Here is a 16,088-nt window from a genome sequence, read left to right on the forward strand (position 1 = left end):
TTAATTTCTAGTTCCATTCCATGTGGTTGGAGAAGATGCCTTATATGACTTCATTATATTAAACATTATTGAGACTTATTTTGAGACTTAACTATTAACTATCCTGGAAAATGACCCATGGACACTACGGAAGAATGCATTTTCCTGCTGTTGGGTGAAGTGTTTTGTTTATGTTTATTAGGTTTAGTTGTTTTACAGTGTTCAAGTCTTCTATTTTCTTTCTGATCTTCTGTCTGTATGTTGCACCCATTATTTAAAATGGTGTATTGAAATCTCCTACTATTAGTGTAGAACCATTTGTTTCTTTCTTCAAGTTCTCAGTATTTGCTTCATACATTTTGAGGCTCTGCTGTTAGGTATGTGTGTGTGTGTGTGTGTGTGTGTGTATATATATGACATATATATAATTATGTCTTCTTGTTGAATTGATACATTGTCAATATATAATGATCTTTATCTCTCATCATAGTTTTTTTTCTTAAAGTCTATTTTATCTGATATTAGTATAATTATCTTTTTTTGTTACTACTTGCGTGGTATATTTTTTCTATCCTTTCACTTTCAATCTACTTGTGACTTTGAATTCAAGGTTTGTCCCTTATGAATAGCTTATAGTTAGGTCATGCTTTTCTTAAAAAATCCAATTTACTGGTCTCTGACTGGAGAATTTAATCCATTTACATTTAAAGTGAGTACGTTAAAGCTGGACTTTCTTCTGCTATTTTGCTATTTGGTCTTCATAAGTTGTATATATTTTTTGACCCTCAATTCTTCTGTTAAAACCTACTTTCATGTTTGTTTGTTTTTTGTAGTGTGATATTTTGAGTGTCTTTACATTTCCTTTTGTATATGCTTTAAGGTATTTTATTTATGGTTACCATAGTGTTCAAATTTAACATCCTATATTTATGACAATCATGCTTGATTTGATACAAACTTAACTTCAATAGGATACACAAGCACTGTACCTATATTAATCTGTCTTTTTATCTTTTTGTGGCACTTATTACAAATGATACCTTTATACATTGTATGTCCCAAACCATAGATTTAGCATTTGTTTTATGCATTTGCATTTTAGAACCTGTAAGATGTAAAAAATATGGAGTTACATATAAAAGATTATAATATATTAGTATTGGCATTTATAATTACCTATATGGCTATATATCCAAAATGCCAATACTAATTGTGTCCTTTCCTTTCATCCTGGAGATATCCCTTTAGCATTGCTTGAAAGGCATGTGTAGTAGTGATGAAATCCCTCAGTTTTTGTTTGTTTGGGAATGGCTTAATCTCCCTCTCAGTTTTAAAAAATAATCTTGCTGGACACAAAATTTTTGGTTGGCACTTGGTTTCTTTCAGCACTCTAAACCTTTCATTTCACTGTCTTCTTTGCTCTGTGTTTTTTGGTGAGAAATTGGCACTTAATCTTCTGGGGGTTCACTTTTACTTATCATGTTGTTCAGTTTTCAGAGCTCTCACTTCAACTTGGCATTGGAAGTTTGACTACTATTTGCCTGGCATGCATTTTTTTTACTTTATCCTGTTTGGGTTTCATTCATATTCTTGAATGTGTTTTTTCATGTCTTTTATTAAACTTTGGAAGTTTTCTGCCATAATTAAAAAAATATTCTCTTTGCCTCATGCCCTCCTTCTTCTCCTTCTGTGTATATTGGTACATGTGATGGTGTCCCACAGATCTCTAATGCTCTGTTCACGTACTTCATTCTTGTTTTTCCTGCCTCTCAGCCTGAATTAGTTAAATAGTCTTGTCTTTAAGTTCACTGATTATTTCTTCTGCAAACTCCAATTTGCTGTTGCAATCTCAAGGGAATTTTTCATTTTAGTTATACGATCTTCAACTCCAGTGTTTCTATTTGGTTCCTTTTAAAATGCCTATCTATTTATTTTGATTCTCATATTGATGGTTATGTTATTATATATGTTATATATCTTCCTGTTATACTTTAGTTCTTTTTCCATGTTTTCCTTTATCTTCTGGAGCATATTGAAGATAGGTTTTCTTGTTTTTTAAATCTTTGTTATTTCAAAGGTCAGCAATTCTTCACTGTTGGCTTCTGAATTTTTATCTTGCTCCTTTTGATAGGACATCATTTCCAATTACTTTGAATGGTCTTGCACTGTATATTTTGATATATTAATGTATTAACTCTGGGATTTAGTCTCTGTGCTGTCTGTTCTTTATGATTGCATCCAGCTAGTGATATGACGGAGATATCCTTGAGTACCAGAAGCTAACAAAAACAAATAAGCCAAAGCAAAAGAAAAAAAGGTTTTCACAGTCTTTGCAAATTGGGTCTGTGCTGGCTGCTACTCTTATTCAAAATTTAGTACTACTATCAAGAAGATAAACATGAGATGAAAGTGCAGGGTCCTTTCCATCTTTTCTGAACCTGACTCTTGTCCTGGGCTTGTGCTTATTTGTGGACTTAGAATCCCTCCATTGAAGGAATCTGTATGTCCCCTCTGTTTCCTATGAGACAAATTTCCCTCGTCACAGGCTGCTCTACTGTATGACTCAAAGCCAGTAATCCTTTTCCCCAGGTTGCTTAATTTAATTGTTTCTTACACGGATTTAGCTGTCTGCAGGCTGCTTCTGTCTGCAGGGGAATTTCTGGGAGGGCAAGTCAGAGATGAGTTCCCTGGTTCACACTTTCAGGTTACCACCCAATAGATTGGCACTGACTTATACGCTTTAAAGTGTGCACATAGAGTTACTCTGCTGTCTCTGAAATGGTGCTAGGAACCCACAATGAGAGTGCAGGTTGGCATCACATTGTGCTGGGGAAGATGTCGGGGAAGGGTTAGCAGGGGGTCATGAGCTTCTACCATTTATAAAATTGTGTTTTCTTTTTTGTGTATTGTGTATACACCCAGTTATTGCTACCCTTTAACTGGATCTGACAGTTTTTGCTAATTGTTCAAATTTTCTATAGGGGAGCACACCCTGGAGTGTTATACATTGCCATCTTGGTCCTTATCAACCTCAAACTGCTTTTAATAGTGAGCAGGATACACTCTTAAATATGGGTTCTCAATGCATATAGGCTAATTATGGAGCATAGAAAATCAAATCAAATACAGCTCCTGAGAGGTTCTGGGAAGCTGGCAATGACATCAATTGCACAGTCCTCCAATTACTCCATATTCAAATGGACCTTCCTGTCCTTGTTTTGCATTTGAGTCTTTTCTCGGCTCAGTGGTATGTCTCCTCTAGGTCCTGTGTAATGAGAAGCCATAGCACAATTGGCTCTTCATATGGAAGAAGACTGTGCAGGAGCCCCCCTTCAGCCACCTGGCCTTCAATTCCAGCTCTCACAGCAAAACAGCAGCACTGAGACTAGGTTTTTTAATTGAATGTGAGGGTAATATTGAACCTTAAAAATTATCTGAGTTTCACATTGTGTTAAATGGATGAGACATTAATTCATTCAATATATTTATTAATGCTTATCACAGGCCTGTTCTGGGTGCTTGGAATATATAAGTGGGGAAAAAACCCCAGAATACCCACTTTCATGAGCTTTTCATTGACGGATGCAGACAAACCCTAAATAATAAATACAGGCATACTTCAGAGATATTGTCAGTTTGGCTCCAGAAAACCACAATAAAGCAAGTCTTGCAATAAAGTGAGTCACCCAATTTTCTGGTTGCCCAGTGCATATAAAAGTTTTGTTTGCTCTATATTGTAGTCCAATAAGTGTGCAATAGCATTATATCTAAAGAAACAATGTATATACCTTACAATAAAAATACTTTATTGCTAAAAACTGCTAATCATCATCTGAACCTTCAGCGAGTCATAATCTTTTAGCTGGTTGTGGGTCTTGCCTTGGTGTCAATGGTTGCTGACTGATCAGGATGCTTGGAGTGATTGTGGAAATTTTAAAAAATAAGACAACAATGAACCTTGCCACCTTGATTGACTCTTTCTTTGTGGTATGTGATAGTGTTTGGTAGCATTTTACCCACAGTAGAACTTCTTTCAAAAATGAAATCAATCCTCTTAAACCCTGCCTCTTCTTTATTAACTAAGTTGCTGTAATAATCTAAATTCTTTATTGTCATTTAAACAATGTTCAACAACATCTTCACCAGGAGCAGATTCCATCTCAAGAAAGTACTTTCTTTGCTCACCCGTAAGAAACATCTCCTCATCTGCTAAAATTTTATCATGAGATTGCAGTAATTCAGTCACATCATAAGGCTGCCCGTATGTTTCTAGTTCTCCTGCTATTTCCAACACATCCGCATTACTTACCCTACTAAAGTCTTGAACTCCTCAAAGTCATCAATGAAAGTTGGAATCAACTTTTTCCAAACTCCTGTTAATGTGGATATTTTGACCTCTTCCAATGAATCCAATGGAATTAGATTCATGATTAGAAATGTAAGAAATGTAAGTTTGTATAGAGCTGAAACTTACCTACTACACAGCCCTTTCCCATGTATTCCACCTTCTGCTGGCATCTTCTCCCATTGAGCCCAATTGTATTCTTAAACTGCCCAGAATAACATTTCTTTACATCATTGAAAGATGTAAAGAAAGAGAAATCTATGTACTGATAACTCCTAGACTGAGCATTCAAAAGCCCCTTTGCTTTGCCTCTGACCAGCTGAGCAGCTACCTTTGGTCAGGGGAGTGACTTCACTTTGACAAAACTGTTTTCTTATCTGCAAAACTGGGGTAATCTCCAAGAGCCCTGGTGACTGCGGAGAGAGAAGCTTGATGGGGTGTTGATGGCAGGAGTCAAGTGTAGGGGGATTTTGAAGGAAGTTTCTGAAGAATAGATGACTTAGAATTTCAGATGTTTCATCCAGCCTACTGCAGTTTTTAACTACAGGAGATAGTTCAGTTTAATCAAGATAGCTGGCATGTAAATCTTTTGTCAATTCAGGGCTAAGCATTTATAAGGGATTGTTATTTTGTCTCACTTCTCCTGCATTTTCTACCTTTTCCCACTAGTTTCAGTTGTTTTCAATGGACAGTTCATCTGCTCAGCCTGCACATAGAAAAGGTTCAAAGACCTGACTTATCAAATATTATTTCCCTTTTTTACAGTCCAAGTCCTTTTCCTCTAACACCATTCCCTCTGTCCCAGTATAATGTAAAAAACTGTGTAATGCAATCTATAGTGGAATTAGCCTTTTGAAGCAGCTACAATTACATTGTGTGAAATCAGTTTAAAATTTTTTTCTCTTTTTCTTTTTCTTTTTTTTTTTTACATGGGCAGGCACTGGGAATCGAACCCGGGTCCTCGGGCATGGCAGGCAAGCACTCTTACCTGCTGAGCCACCGTGGCCCAAATCAGTTTAAAATTAAAGTTCACTCAGACCCACAGGCAGAAGTGTAGCATTCTTCACCATACCTGTGCTGGGCAGGGGCCAATCCTGAACATTCATTCAGCTTCCTAGAAAAACTGCCAGTTATTTGAATATACCTTCATTGTTTTTGCTATATTCATATATCACCAAAATAATTTTCTTAATTTCACTTTAAATTGACTCATTTTCCTTAACTTTGCTTATTCTAAATAATAATAACCAAACCAAGGGTTTGACATGTTAACATTTTTTCTCCTTAAAACACTTGTTTTTTTTTTTTACTTATTTATTCATTTATCTTTTGTGTTCATTCATGTAACCCTTAGTGCCATTTCACATGCTGTCATGTTCCCTGTACCATACTTAGGGAAATACAATGTAAAGTCACCACTATGATCCAAGACCACCATTGGGAAGGTGTGTGCTGCTCCCAGGCCTCAACTTTGCAGTCATACCTGATGACTTACCCATTCTTTTAATAGGGCTTCCACTGCATCTGCTCAGCCTGATTGAGGGTGTCACTTTGGTGGGGGGATGGGGAGGCTTAAGTTCAGTATGGGAAAGAATGAGAATGGGGTAAAGGCCATCAGATTTGGTTGCTTTGAGAGTGCAGTTTGATGTGGAGGGAATGGTTGGGGGAGTCAGATTGCAGAGGATTTCAAAGGAAAAGTCAAGTTTCAAAAATGAAATAAGGAAAAAACAAAAAGCAAGAAGCAAGAAACAGGCCCAAACACCTGAAGACAATGCTCATGGCCAACAACAGCTTATGGTCAAAAAGATTGGCAAGTTCCTAAAGCATCCTCAATCCAGAGAGTCATCTGGCTATGAACAGAACTAGTAAGGCATAAGTCCAAATGGCTGAGTGGGTGTAAAGGAATGAGTGTAAACATCTCAGGAAAATGAGGGGGAAATACAAGTGTCAGTGTGTCTTGGGCACTGTCCAGAAACAGGAAGAATAGGGGGAAGGTGACTGACTCAGTAGGCAAGTATCTGGAGCCATCTTATAGTAGAGTTGGACATGTCAGAATAGCCCACCTGTTGTCACTGACCAGTAGGATTATCCACCCAACTATCTTTTGTACAAAGGTCTGCCTACTGGGAAAATATGTGCCCATGATGAGCACAAAAATCTAATTAGCTTGTCTGTTATGTTTCTCATGGTTTACCAATCATTCTCCTGTAAGCATGGTTCTGAGATAGCTCCAAATATTCTAGCTCCTATCCTTCAATGTACCTGCTAGGATTATGCTTCCCTACCCCTTTGAAATTAGGTAGGGGCATATGACTTTCTTGGGCCAATGACATGGTCATTGGTAGAAACTTAAAGAGATGGTAAGGGATTTGCAGTGGTCCTTTTCTTACATCTGTAATTGATGAAAGGGATTCTCTCTTGGCCCGGATGCTTGAGGGGACAGTGATGAGAAGAACCCCCTGCAGACCTGCAATGGACATGTAGCATAAGCCAGAAATGCATTTTTGTTGTGTAAGCCACTGAGATTTATGGATTATTCATTACTAAAGCAGAACTTAACCCATCCTCACTAATAGTGAAAGCCAGCCCTGCTGAGTCTGTTCATGTCTAAGTGTATGGGAAAGAAAAGCATACACTTAGAACCAGATCCTGAAACAAAGTGGCAAATATGAGTGGCCAATTAGTCTTCTTTCTGCTTTACTATCTTCTCTTCAACGTGCAATCATTTGACTTGATGACAGCTGCTAACTATGGGATGAAGTCCACATTCTGTATCATGCCATAAAACAAGCTGCCTGTAGGTCATACCCAACCCACAGACCTGTTCATTTAGTAGTGCTTAAAATCTTTAATTAGTTAAAATGGTTAAAGTTCTGGGTTTCTGGCTTCTCAGAAGAATTTAGAATATCTAGCCCTCTTCATCCTGTATTCCGCTATGACTTGAAGTGAAATTAGAACTTTTGCCTTCAGATGGGGATTGAGCACACCGGAATGTCATAGTCCCCATCATTCCCTATTGTTTAACCTTAATTGACTTCATTCACTGATGTTATCTGTCTGAACTCCGAAAGCATTTGAGTTGTGATCATGATGTCTACAGTCATCTTTTCACTCCTACACACACACTCACCCACCCCCTTCATTCCAGTCACTTCATCCACCAATCTTTTCTCTTTCACTCCTCTTTGTCTTTACACATTCTATTTGCTCTGTCTAGAATTCCCTTCCTTGTCTCTACGGACTGCACTAAGTCAGTTCATCTGTCATGATGCAGTTCAAGCATTACCTTCTGGAGCAGTCAATGCCCACCTCAATATCCATCTCCACTCTTCTATCTCCTAGTCCTGCTGGGATCCAGGGATACACACATATCTAGGTCCTGGATATGAAAATGGAAGTTTGTTTTGGACTTTCAGAAGGCTGCTAAAGGCAAATGTCTCAACTGGGAACTGGTGCACGCCTCACATTGCCTCCCCTGCAGGTTAAGGTCTAGAACATAGATGTTTCCTCATCTGTTACCTCCTTGCCTCTTAAAAGTCTCTTCTCAACTCTCATTCCTGATTCAAACCTTTTCTAATCACCTTATTTAAAATCTTAGTCCCACCCCTCCCCAGCACACCTGATTACTTGCTCCCTGACCTTTACCTCCATGGCATTTACCTTCCATGGTACTATATCATGCAATAACTCATTTTATTGTTTTGCTTTATTATGCTTCACAGATATTGTATTTTTTGCAAATTGAAGATTTGTGGAAGTCTACATCAAGCAAATCTATCAGCCCCGTATTTCCAATAGCATGTACTCACTTCATGTGTCTCTGCCACATTTTGGTAATTCTTGCAATATTTCAATTTTTTCACAATTATTATGTCTGTTATGTTGATCTGTGATCTTTAGTGTTACTATTCTAATTGTTTTGGGACACCATGTTCATATAAGATGGTAAACTTAATCAATAAATGTTTTGTGTGTTCTGACTGATAGCTGACCAGTTATTTACCCCTCTTGATCCCTCTCCTCAGGTCTCCCTATTTCTGAGAAACAACAAAATTGAAATTAGGCTGATTAATAAACCTACAATGGCCTCTAAGTGTTCAAGTGAAAGGAAGAGTGACAATCTCTCACTTTCAGTCAAAAGCTAGAAATGACTAAATTTAATGAAGAAAATGTGTCAAAAACCAAGATAGGCTGAAAGCTAAGCCTTTTACACCAAACAATTATTCAAGTTGTGGGTGCAAAGGAAAAGTTCTTGGAGGAAATTTAAAGTGTTACTACAGTGAACTAGTAGATGATTAAAAAACAAAAAAAAACTTTATTGCTCTGAATAGAAGATCAAACCAGCCACAAAATTTTCTTAAGCCAAAGCCTAATCCAGAGAAAGACCCTAACTCTCTTCAATTCTTTGAAAGCCACAGAGGGAAATTTGGTTTAAGGAAAGAAGCCATAACATAAAAGTGCAAGGCAAAGCAGCAAGTGCTGATATAGAAGCTGCTCGAAGTTATCAGAAGATCTAGCTAGGATAATTGATGTGGGTGGCTACACTAAACAACAAATTTTCAATATAGATCAATCAGCCTTAAATTAGAAGATGCATCTAGGACTTTCATATTTAGAGAGGCAAAGTCAATATCTGGCTTCAGAATTTCAAAGGACAGGCTGACTATCTTATTAGGGGCTAATGCAGCTTGTGATTTTAAGTTATAGCCAATGCTCATTTACCATTCTGAAAACCCTATGGCTCTTAAGAACTATGCTAAATCTACTCTGCCTGCACCCTATAGATGGAACAACAAAGTCTGGATGCAGCACATCTGTTTACAACATGGTGTACTGACTATCTTAAGCCCACTGTTGAGAACTACTGCTCAGAAAAGATTCCTTTCAAATATTACTGCTCATTGAAAATTCACTTGATCACTCAAAAGCTCTGATGGAGATGTATGATGAGATTATTCACTAAATCGAAATCATTTTGATGTCTTTATTTCAGTGGTGCCATGCTTTAAGTCACTAGACCTAAGATTTTTATTGGGATATAATATACATACAATAAAATGCATCTATTTTTAAGTGCACAGATCAATGAGTATTGACAAATGCATATACCCAGGTGTAAACTGCTACAACCTTCAAGATATAGAACACTTCCATCACTTCAAAAGGTGCCCTGTGCCTCACTGGTTTGCTTTCTATCACCAAAGACTGTCTTTGTGATTTCAAGAATTTCGTTTACATAGAATATGCGTATTATTTTGTGTCAAGCTTCTTTCTGTTAGCATAATGTTTCTGAGATTCATCCATGTTGTGTCTATCATTTGTTTTTTTGCAGCTGACTAGTTTCTTTTGTATGGCTATATTAAAATTTGTTTGTTGGTGGACATTTGAGTTGTTTCCAATCTTGTGCTATCATGAGAAAAGCTGCATTGAATATTCCCTGTGTAAGACTTTGTGTGGACATATAATTCCTTTCCTCTGGGGTAATGTAGGGATTGAATCATGTCCTCCACAAAAAGCATGTCCAACCCCTGGTCCTGTGGAAGTGAACTGATTTATAAATAAGACCTTTGATAATGTTATTATTAGTTAAGGTGTGTCCAAACTAAATGAGAGTGGACCTTAATCCAATATGGCTGAATCCTTATACGCAAAGGGAATTGGACAAAAAAGGAGAAACCATGGGGAGCAGCTAGAAGCTGGATTCAACAGAACCTAAAAGAGAAAAAAGAAGATGGCAACATGTGCCTTATCATGTGACGGAAAACTGAGGGATCCCACAGGCAGCCCCAGAATGCCAGTCTTTGGAAGAAAGCATTGCCTTGCTGATGCCTTGATTTTGGACTTCTAGCCTCGATACTGTGAACCAATAAATTCCCATTATGTAAACCAACCCACTGTTTGTTATTTGTTTTAGTAGCTGGGAAAGTAACACACAGGGGCTCAAACAGACACTTGCAAACCAATGTTTACAGCAGCGTTACTCACAGTAGCAAAAAATGGAAACCATTTAAGTGTTCATCAACAAATGAATGGATATACAAAATGTGGTACATATATACAATGGATATATATACATATATACACCCATAAGAAAGAATGAGGTTATGAGACATGCTACATCATGGAAGAAACTTGAGATATGCTCAGTGAAATAAACAAGGTGCATAAGGACACTTATTGTATGATACTAATTATAGAACATGACTAAAAAACAGCAAATTTGCAGAGATAGAAAGCAAATTAGATGTTACTGGGAGATGGGGGCAAGGGGCAAGGGGGAATATTTCTTTGTGATACAAATGAAGAAAAGATACAAGGAAAAAACATTTCTAGTATATACTATGCTAGGTGACTCTCAGTAATTCAGTCATCAACTTTTGAAGGTGTAAAAGGAAATGAGATATCTCAGTGTTTCTTTTCTGTATATGGTCCAGTGAATACAACCTTGAGATATCTATAGGAGACATTAACAAACATCAGAGGAATTTAACATTTCAAATTGTTATCAGTCAAAAAAGTAAAATGTCTAGTAGTCCTGTATAGCTAGCATTTAGAACAGTATTTGAATCATTATGTAGATGAATTTACTATACACAGTTATCTAATAATGGCATTAATTTTGTATTAATCAGGCTTTATTTTTTAAACAGGTTTCACAGTGAATGAAATTAAGAGTAACAATGAGAAAGATTTATTTAGGCAAAATTCTTTTTCAAATTTACATTTTTATAGAGCTATGAACTTAATATAGAAGAATATGGATTTCTATTCACTTCTACTGTTGTGATCAAGCAATGCTGAATGAAGTAGCCATTGGTTGGAGAGAATCACTCACTACCTGAATTCTTTTGAAAATGCAGGTGAAATGGTTAAACACAGAGATCCTGGGGGAAGGAGATTCAGACCAACAGAGTTTTGACTTATGGTGTACTTTGGGACCCTGAGCAAGCTATGTGGTCTCTCTTTTTTTTTAAACTTTTTTTTCATTGTCTAATATAACATATATACAAAGCAAAGAAAGGAAAAAGAGAAAAGCAATAGTTTTCAAAGCATTCTTCAACAAGTGGTTACAGGACAGATCCCAGAGGGTGTCATGGGCCACCATAACATCCTCCCAGATTTTCCCTTCTAGCTGCTCCAGAATATAGAAAGCTGGAAGGAATAACTTTTTTTTTTTTATCATCACAATGGACTTTTTAAAAAAAAAATTAAAAATAACATAGAAAAAAGCAATAAATTTCAAAGCACAGCACAGTAATTAGTTGTAGAACAGATTTCAGAGTTTGGTATGGGTTACAATTCCACAATTTTAGGTTTTTACTTCTAGCTACTCTAAGATACTGGAGACTGAAAGAAATATTAATTTAATGTTTCAGCAATAATTCTCATTTGTTAAAACCTACTCCCTGTATAACTCCACTATCAGCTTTGATCTTTCTTTCCCTCTATTTAGGGGTATTTGGGCCATGGCCATTCTAACTTTTTCATGTTGGAAGGGGCTGTCAATAATATGGGGTAGGGAGATGGAACTAGCTGATGTTCTGGAGAGTCAGGGTCCTCTAGTTTTCAAGATTTATCTGGTCCAGGGACCCATCTGAAGGTTGTAGGCTTCTGGAAAGTTACCCTAGTGCATGGAACCTTTGTAGAATCTTATATAATGCCCTAAGTGTTCTTTAGGATTGGCTGGAATGTTTTTGGTTGGGGTTTGGCAAGTTGTGATCGATAGCAATGTCTAGCTGAAGCTTGTGTGAGTGACCTCCAGAGTAGCCTCTCTATTCTATTTGAACTCTCCCAGCCACTGATACTTTATTAATTACACTTCTTTCCCCCCTTTTGGTCAGGATGCAATTGTTGATCCTACTGTGCCTGGGCCGGACTCATTCCTGGGAGTCATCTCCCAGGTCACCAGGGAGATTTTTCACCCCTGGATGTCATGCCCCATGTAGGGTGGAGGGCACAGATTTCACCTGCAAAGTTGGGCTTAGAGAGAGTGAGGCCACATCTGAGAAACAAAAGAGGTCCTCCAGAAGTAGCTCTTAGGTATACCTACGAGTAGGCTAAGTTTCTCCACTACTGACATAAACTTCATAAGAGTAAGCCTCAAGGTCAGGGCTTGGCTTGTTGATCTGGGTGTCCCTAATGTTTGACACAGTATCAGGGGTTCCCTGATGGTAAAGTTTAATAGTTCCATATTTTTTCTCGTATCCCTCAAGGGACTTTGCCAATACTTTTTGATTATCTGCTTCATATATTCTAGGATGTATCCAGACATTACATTAAACTATACAAGATTAAAAGCCCTCATTCTTATTCTGGGCTTCCTGTGTTTCAATTGTTCAAATGAGCTATCCAGACAAGTTGAGTTAGATTATGTGCCACAGAAAATTTAGGTTCAAGACAAAATGAACCTTTCTTTTTTTTTCTTCTTCAAATTATTTTTAATTATATAAGTTGTAGGTTTACAGAAAAGTCATTTAAGCAATACAATGTTCCCATATACCCCTCTATTTCTGATACTGAATTACAGTGGTACCTTTATTACAATTGATGAAATATTAAAATAATGCTATTAATTATAGTCCTCAGTTTACATTAGGTTTATATGTTCCCATACACCATCCTATTATTAATGCTGTCCTTAGTTTCGTAGATTTGTTATAATTACTGAAAGAACATTCTTATACTTGTACTATTAACCCCAGTCCATTGTCCACAACAGGGTTCACTGTGTTATACACTCCCTTGTTTTATCTTCTTTCACTCTAGTAACATAAGGACCCCAAATTTCTCCTTTCAAGCACATTCACAAAAATAATTCAGCAACTGTTAATTACACTCACATTAATGACTTACCATCACCACCAACTATTTCCAAACCTTTACAATTAACTTAAATAGAAACTACATACAAATTAAGCAACAGTTCCCCATTCTCTACCCTAGTCTATGCCCAGTAATTTATATTCTAGAGTCTAACTCTTTGAATTTACTTATTATAATTAGTTCATACTAGTGAGATTGATATTTGTCCTTTTGTGCCTTTCTTATTTCACTATAGCATAATGTCTTCGAGGTTCATCTATCTTTGCTTGTATAAGGTCTTCATTCTTTTTTACAGTTGAATAATATACTGCCATATGGCTATAGCACATTTTAATTATCCATTCATAGGTTCATGGGCATTTAGGTTGTTTTCATCTTTTGGCAATTGTGAATAATGCCTCTATGAACACTGGTGTGCAAATATCTATTCAAGTTCCTGTTTTCAGTCCTTATGGGTATACTCCTATTGGTGGGATTGCAGGGTGTCCTAGTTTGCTAGCTGCTGGAATGCAATATACCAGAAATGGAATGGCTTTTAAAAGGGGGAATTTAATAAGTTGCAAGTTTACAGTTCTAAGGCCAAGAAAATGTCCCAATTAAAACAAGTCTATAGAAATGTCCAATCTAAGGCATCCAGGGAAAGATACCTTGGTTCAAGAAGGTCAATGAAGTTCAGGGTTTCTCTCTCAAGCGGAAAGGCACATGGCAAGCACAGTCAGGGTTTTCCTCTCATCTGGAAAGGCACATAGTGAACACAGCATCATCTTTAGCTTTCTCTCCTGCCTTCCTGTTTTATAAAGCTCCCCAGGAGGCATTTTCCTTCTTCATCTCCAAAGGTCGCTGGCCGGTGGACTCTGCTTCTCATGACTATGTCATTCCCCACTCTCTCATAATCTCCTGGCTTTCTCTCTTGTTGTTCTCTTTTCTAGGATTCCAATAAACTAATCAAGACCCACCCGAATGGGTGGAGACACGTTTCCAACTAATCCAGTTTAACAACCACTCTTGATTGAGTCACATCTCCAAGGAAGTGATCTAATTACAGTTTCAAACATACAATACTGAATAGGGATTATAAGAACCGGTTGCCTTTACAAAATGGGATTGGGATTAAAACATGGCTTTTCTAGCGTACATACATCCTTTCAAACCAACACGCAGGATCATAAGGTAACTCTATACTTAGCTTTCTGAGGAGCTGCCAAACTGTCTTCCACAGAGCTGCACCATTTTACATTCCCACCAGCAATGAATGATTGTTCTTATTTCTCTACATCTTTTCCAACACTTCTGATTTACTGTGTTTTATTTTTCAGTATCTTCAGATTTAAAAAAACACTTTAATTGTAAACAAAAAATAAATATACAAACATTCTTGGCATACAAACGTTCTTGACATTGACACGGTTACAATCGATGACTCACACTATCATCACCATGTATTCATCATCATGATAGTTTTTCTTGAACATTTGCATCTCTCCAGCAAAAGAAAGAGAAAAGATAAAACTTATTCATGCCACACTCCTTACCCCTCCTTCTCATTGACCTCCAGTATTTCAATCTATTCAATTTATTTTAACCTTTGTTCCCCCTATTATTTGTTTATTTCTTATCCATATTTTTCAATCATCTGTCCATACCATAGACAAAAAGAGCATCGGACACAAGGTTTTCACAATCTCACAGTCACATTGCAAAAGCTATATCACTGTACAATCATCTTCAAGAAACATGGCTACTGGAACAAAGCTCTAAGTTGGAGGTACTTCCCTCTAGCTACTCTAATATATCACAAACTGAAAAGGGGATATCTATGCAATGCTTAAGAATAACCTCCAGAATAACCTCTCAACTCTGTTTGAAATCTCTCAGCTACTAACACTTTATTTTTTCTCATTTCTCTCTTCCCCCTTTTAGTTGAGAAGGTTTTCTTAATCCCTTGATGCCGAGTCCCAGCTCATTCTAGGATTTCTGTCTCACATTGCTGGAGGTTTACACCCCTGGGAGTCAAGTCCCACATAGAGAGGGGAGGGCAGTGAGTTTGTTGCCATGTCGGCTGAGATAGAGAGAGGTCACATCTGAGCACCAAAAGAGGTTCTCTGAGGGTGACTCAGGCCTAATTTTAAGTAGGCTTCGCCTATTCTTTGCAGGAATAAGTTTCATAGAGGCAATTTATGAAAAGAGGCTCGGCCTATTGATTTGGTTGTCCCCACTGCTTGTGAAAATATCTGGAATAGTCTGAATGGGGAAGTTGAATCTTTCTCTCTTTCTCCCCATTCCACCAAGGGGACTTTACAAATACTTCTTTATTCACTGTTCAAATCACACTGGGATTTATCAGGGCATCACACTACCCTGGACAAACCAACAAAATCTCATGCCCTATTTGAGGTTCCATGTACTTGTGTTCAATTAAATTGTCCTTATAAGTTCAAATAGGAAATGCACTAGTCAAAATAAATATTTCTTGCTTTAATCTCACACAGAAGTTGAAGTTTTAAAATATGAATGACCATCTACTTTCAAAACCCTGCAATATTGACATTCCTTTGTTCTTTCTCATGCAAAAACATTTTTTAATTCATATATATATATATTTAACATGGGCAGGCTCTGAGGCAAGAATTCTGCCACTGAGCCACTGTTGTATCACCCTAATTTGTACATTTAGTCACTATCATTATATCCTTTAGGCATTCCTAAATTATACCATCTCAGTCTTTATCATTTATCTCTCCTTCTGGTTTCATATGTGCCCCAGTCCTTCTCCCTCTATCATTCTCACATTCAGCTTCATTCAGTGTATTTAATATTGTGCTACAATCAGGTAGTATTGTATTATCTATTTCTGAATTTTTACAATCAGTACTGTTGCACAATCTGTATACTTTCAGCATAAATTACCCAATCTCTACCCTATTTCTAACTCCTATTAACC

This window comes from Tamandua tetradactyla, chromosome 16 (genome assembly GCF_023851605.1).
Source record: "Tamandua tetradactyla isolate mTamTet1 chromosome 16, mTamTet1.pri, whole genome shotgun sequence".
NCBI classification, from domain to species: Eukaryota; Metazoa; Chordata; class Mammalia; order Pilosa; family Myrmecophagidae; genus Tamandua; species Tamandua tetradactyla.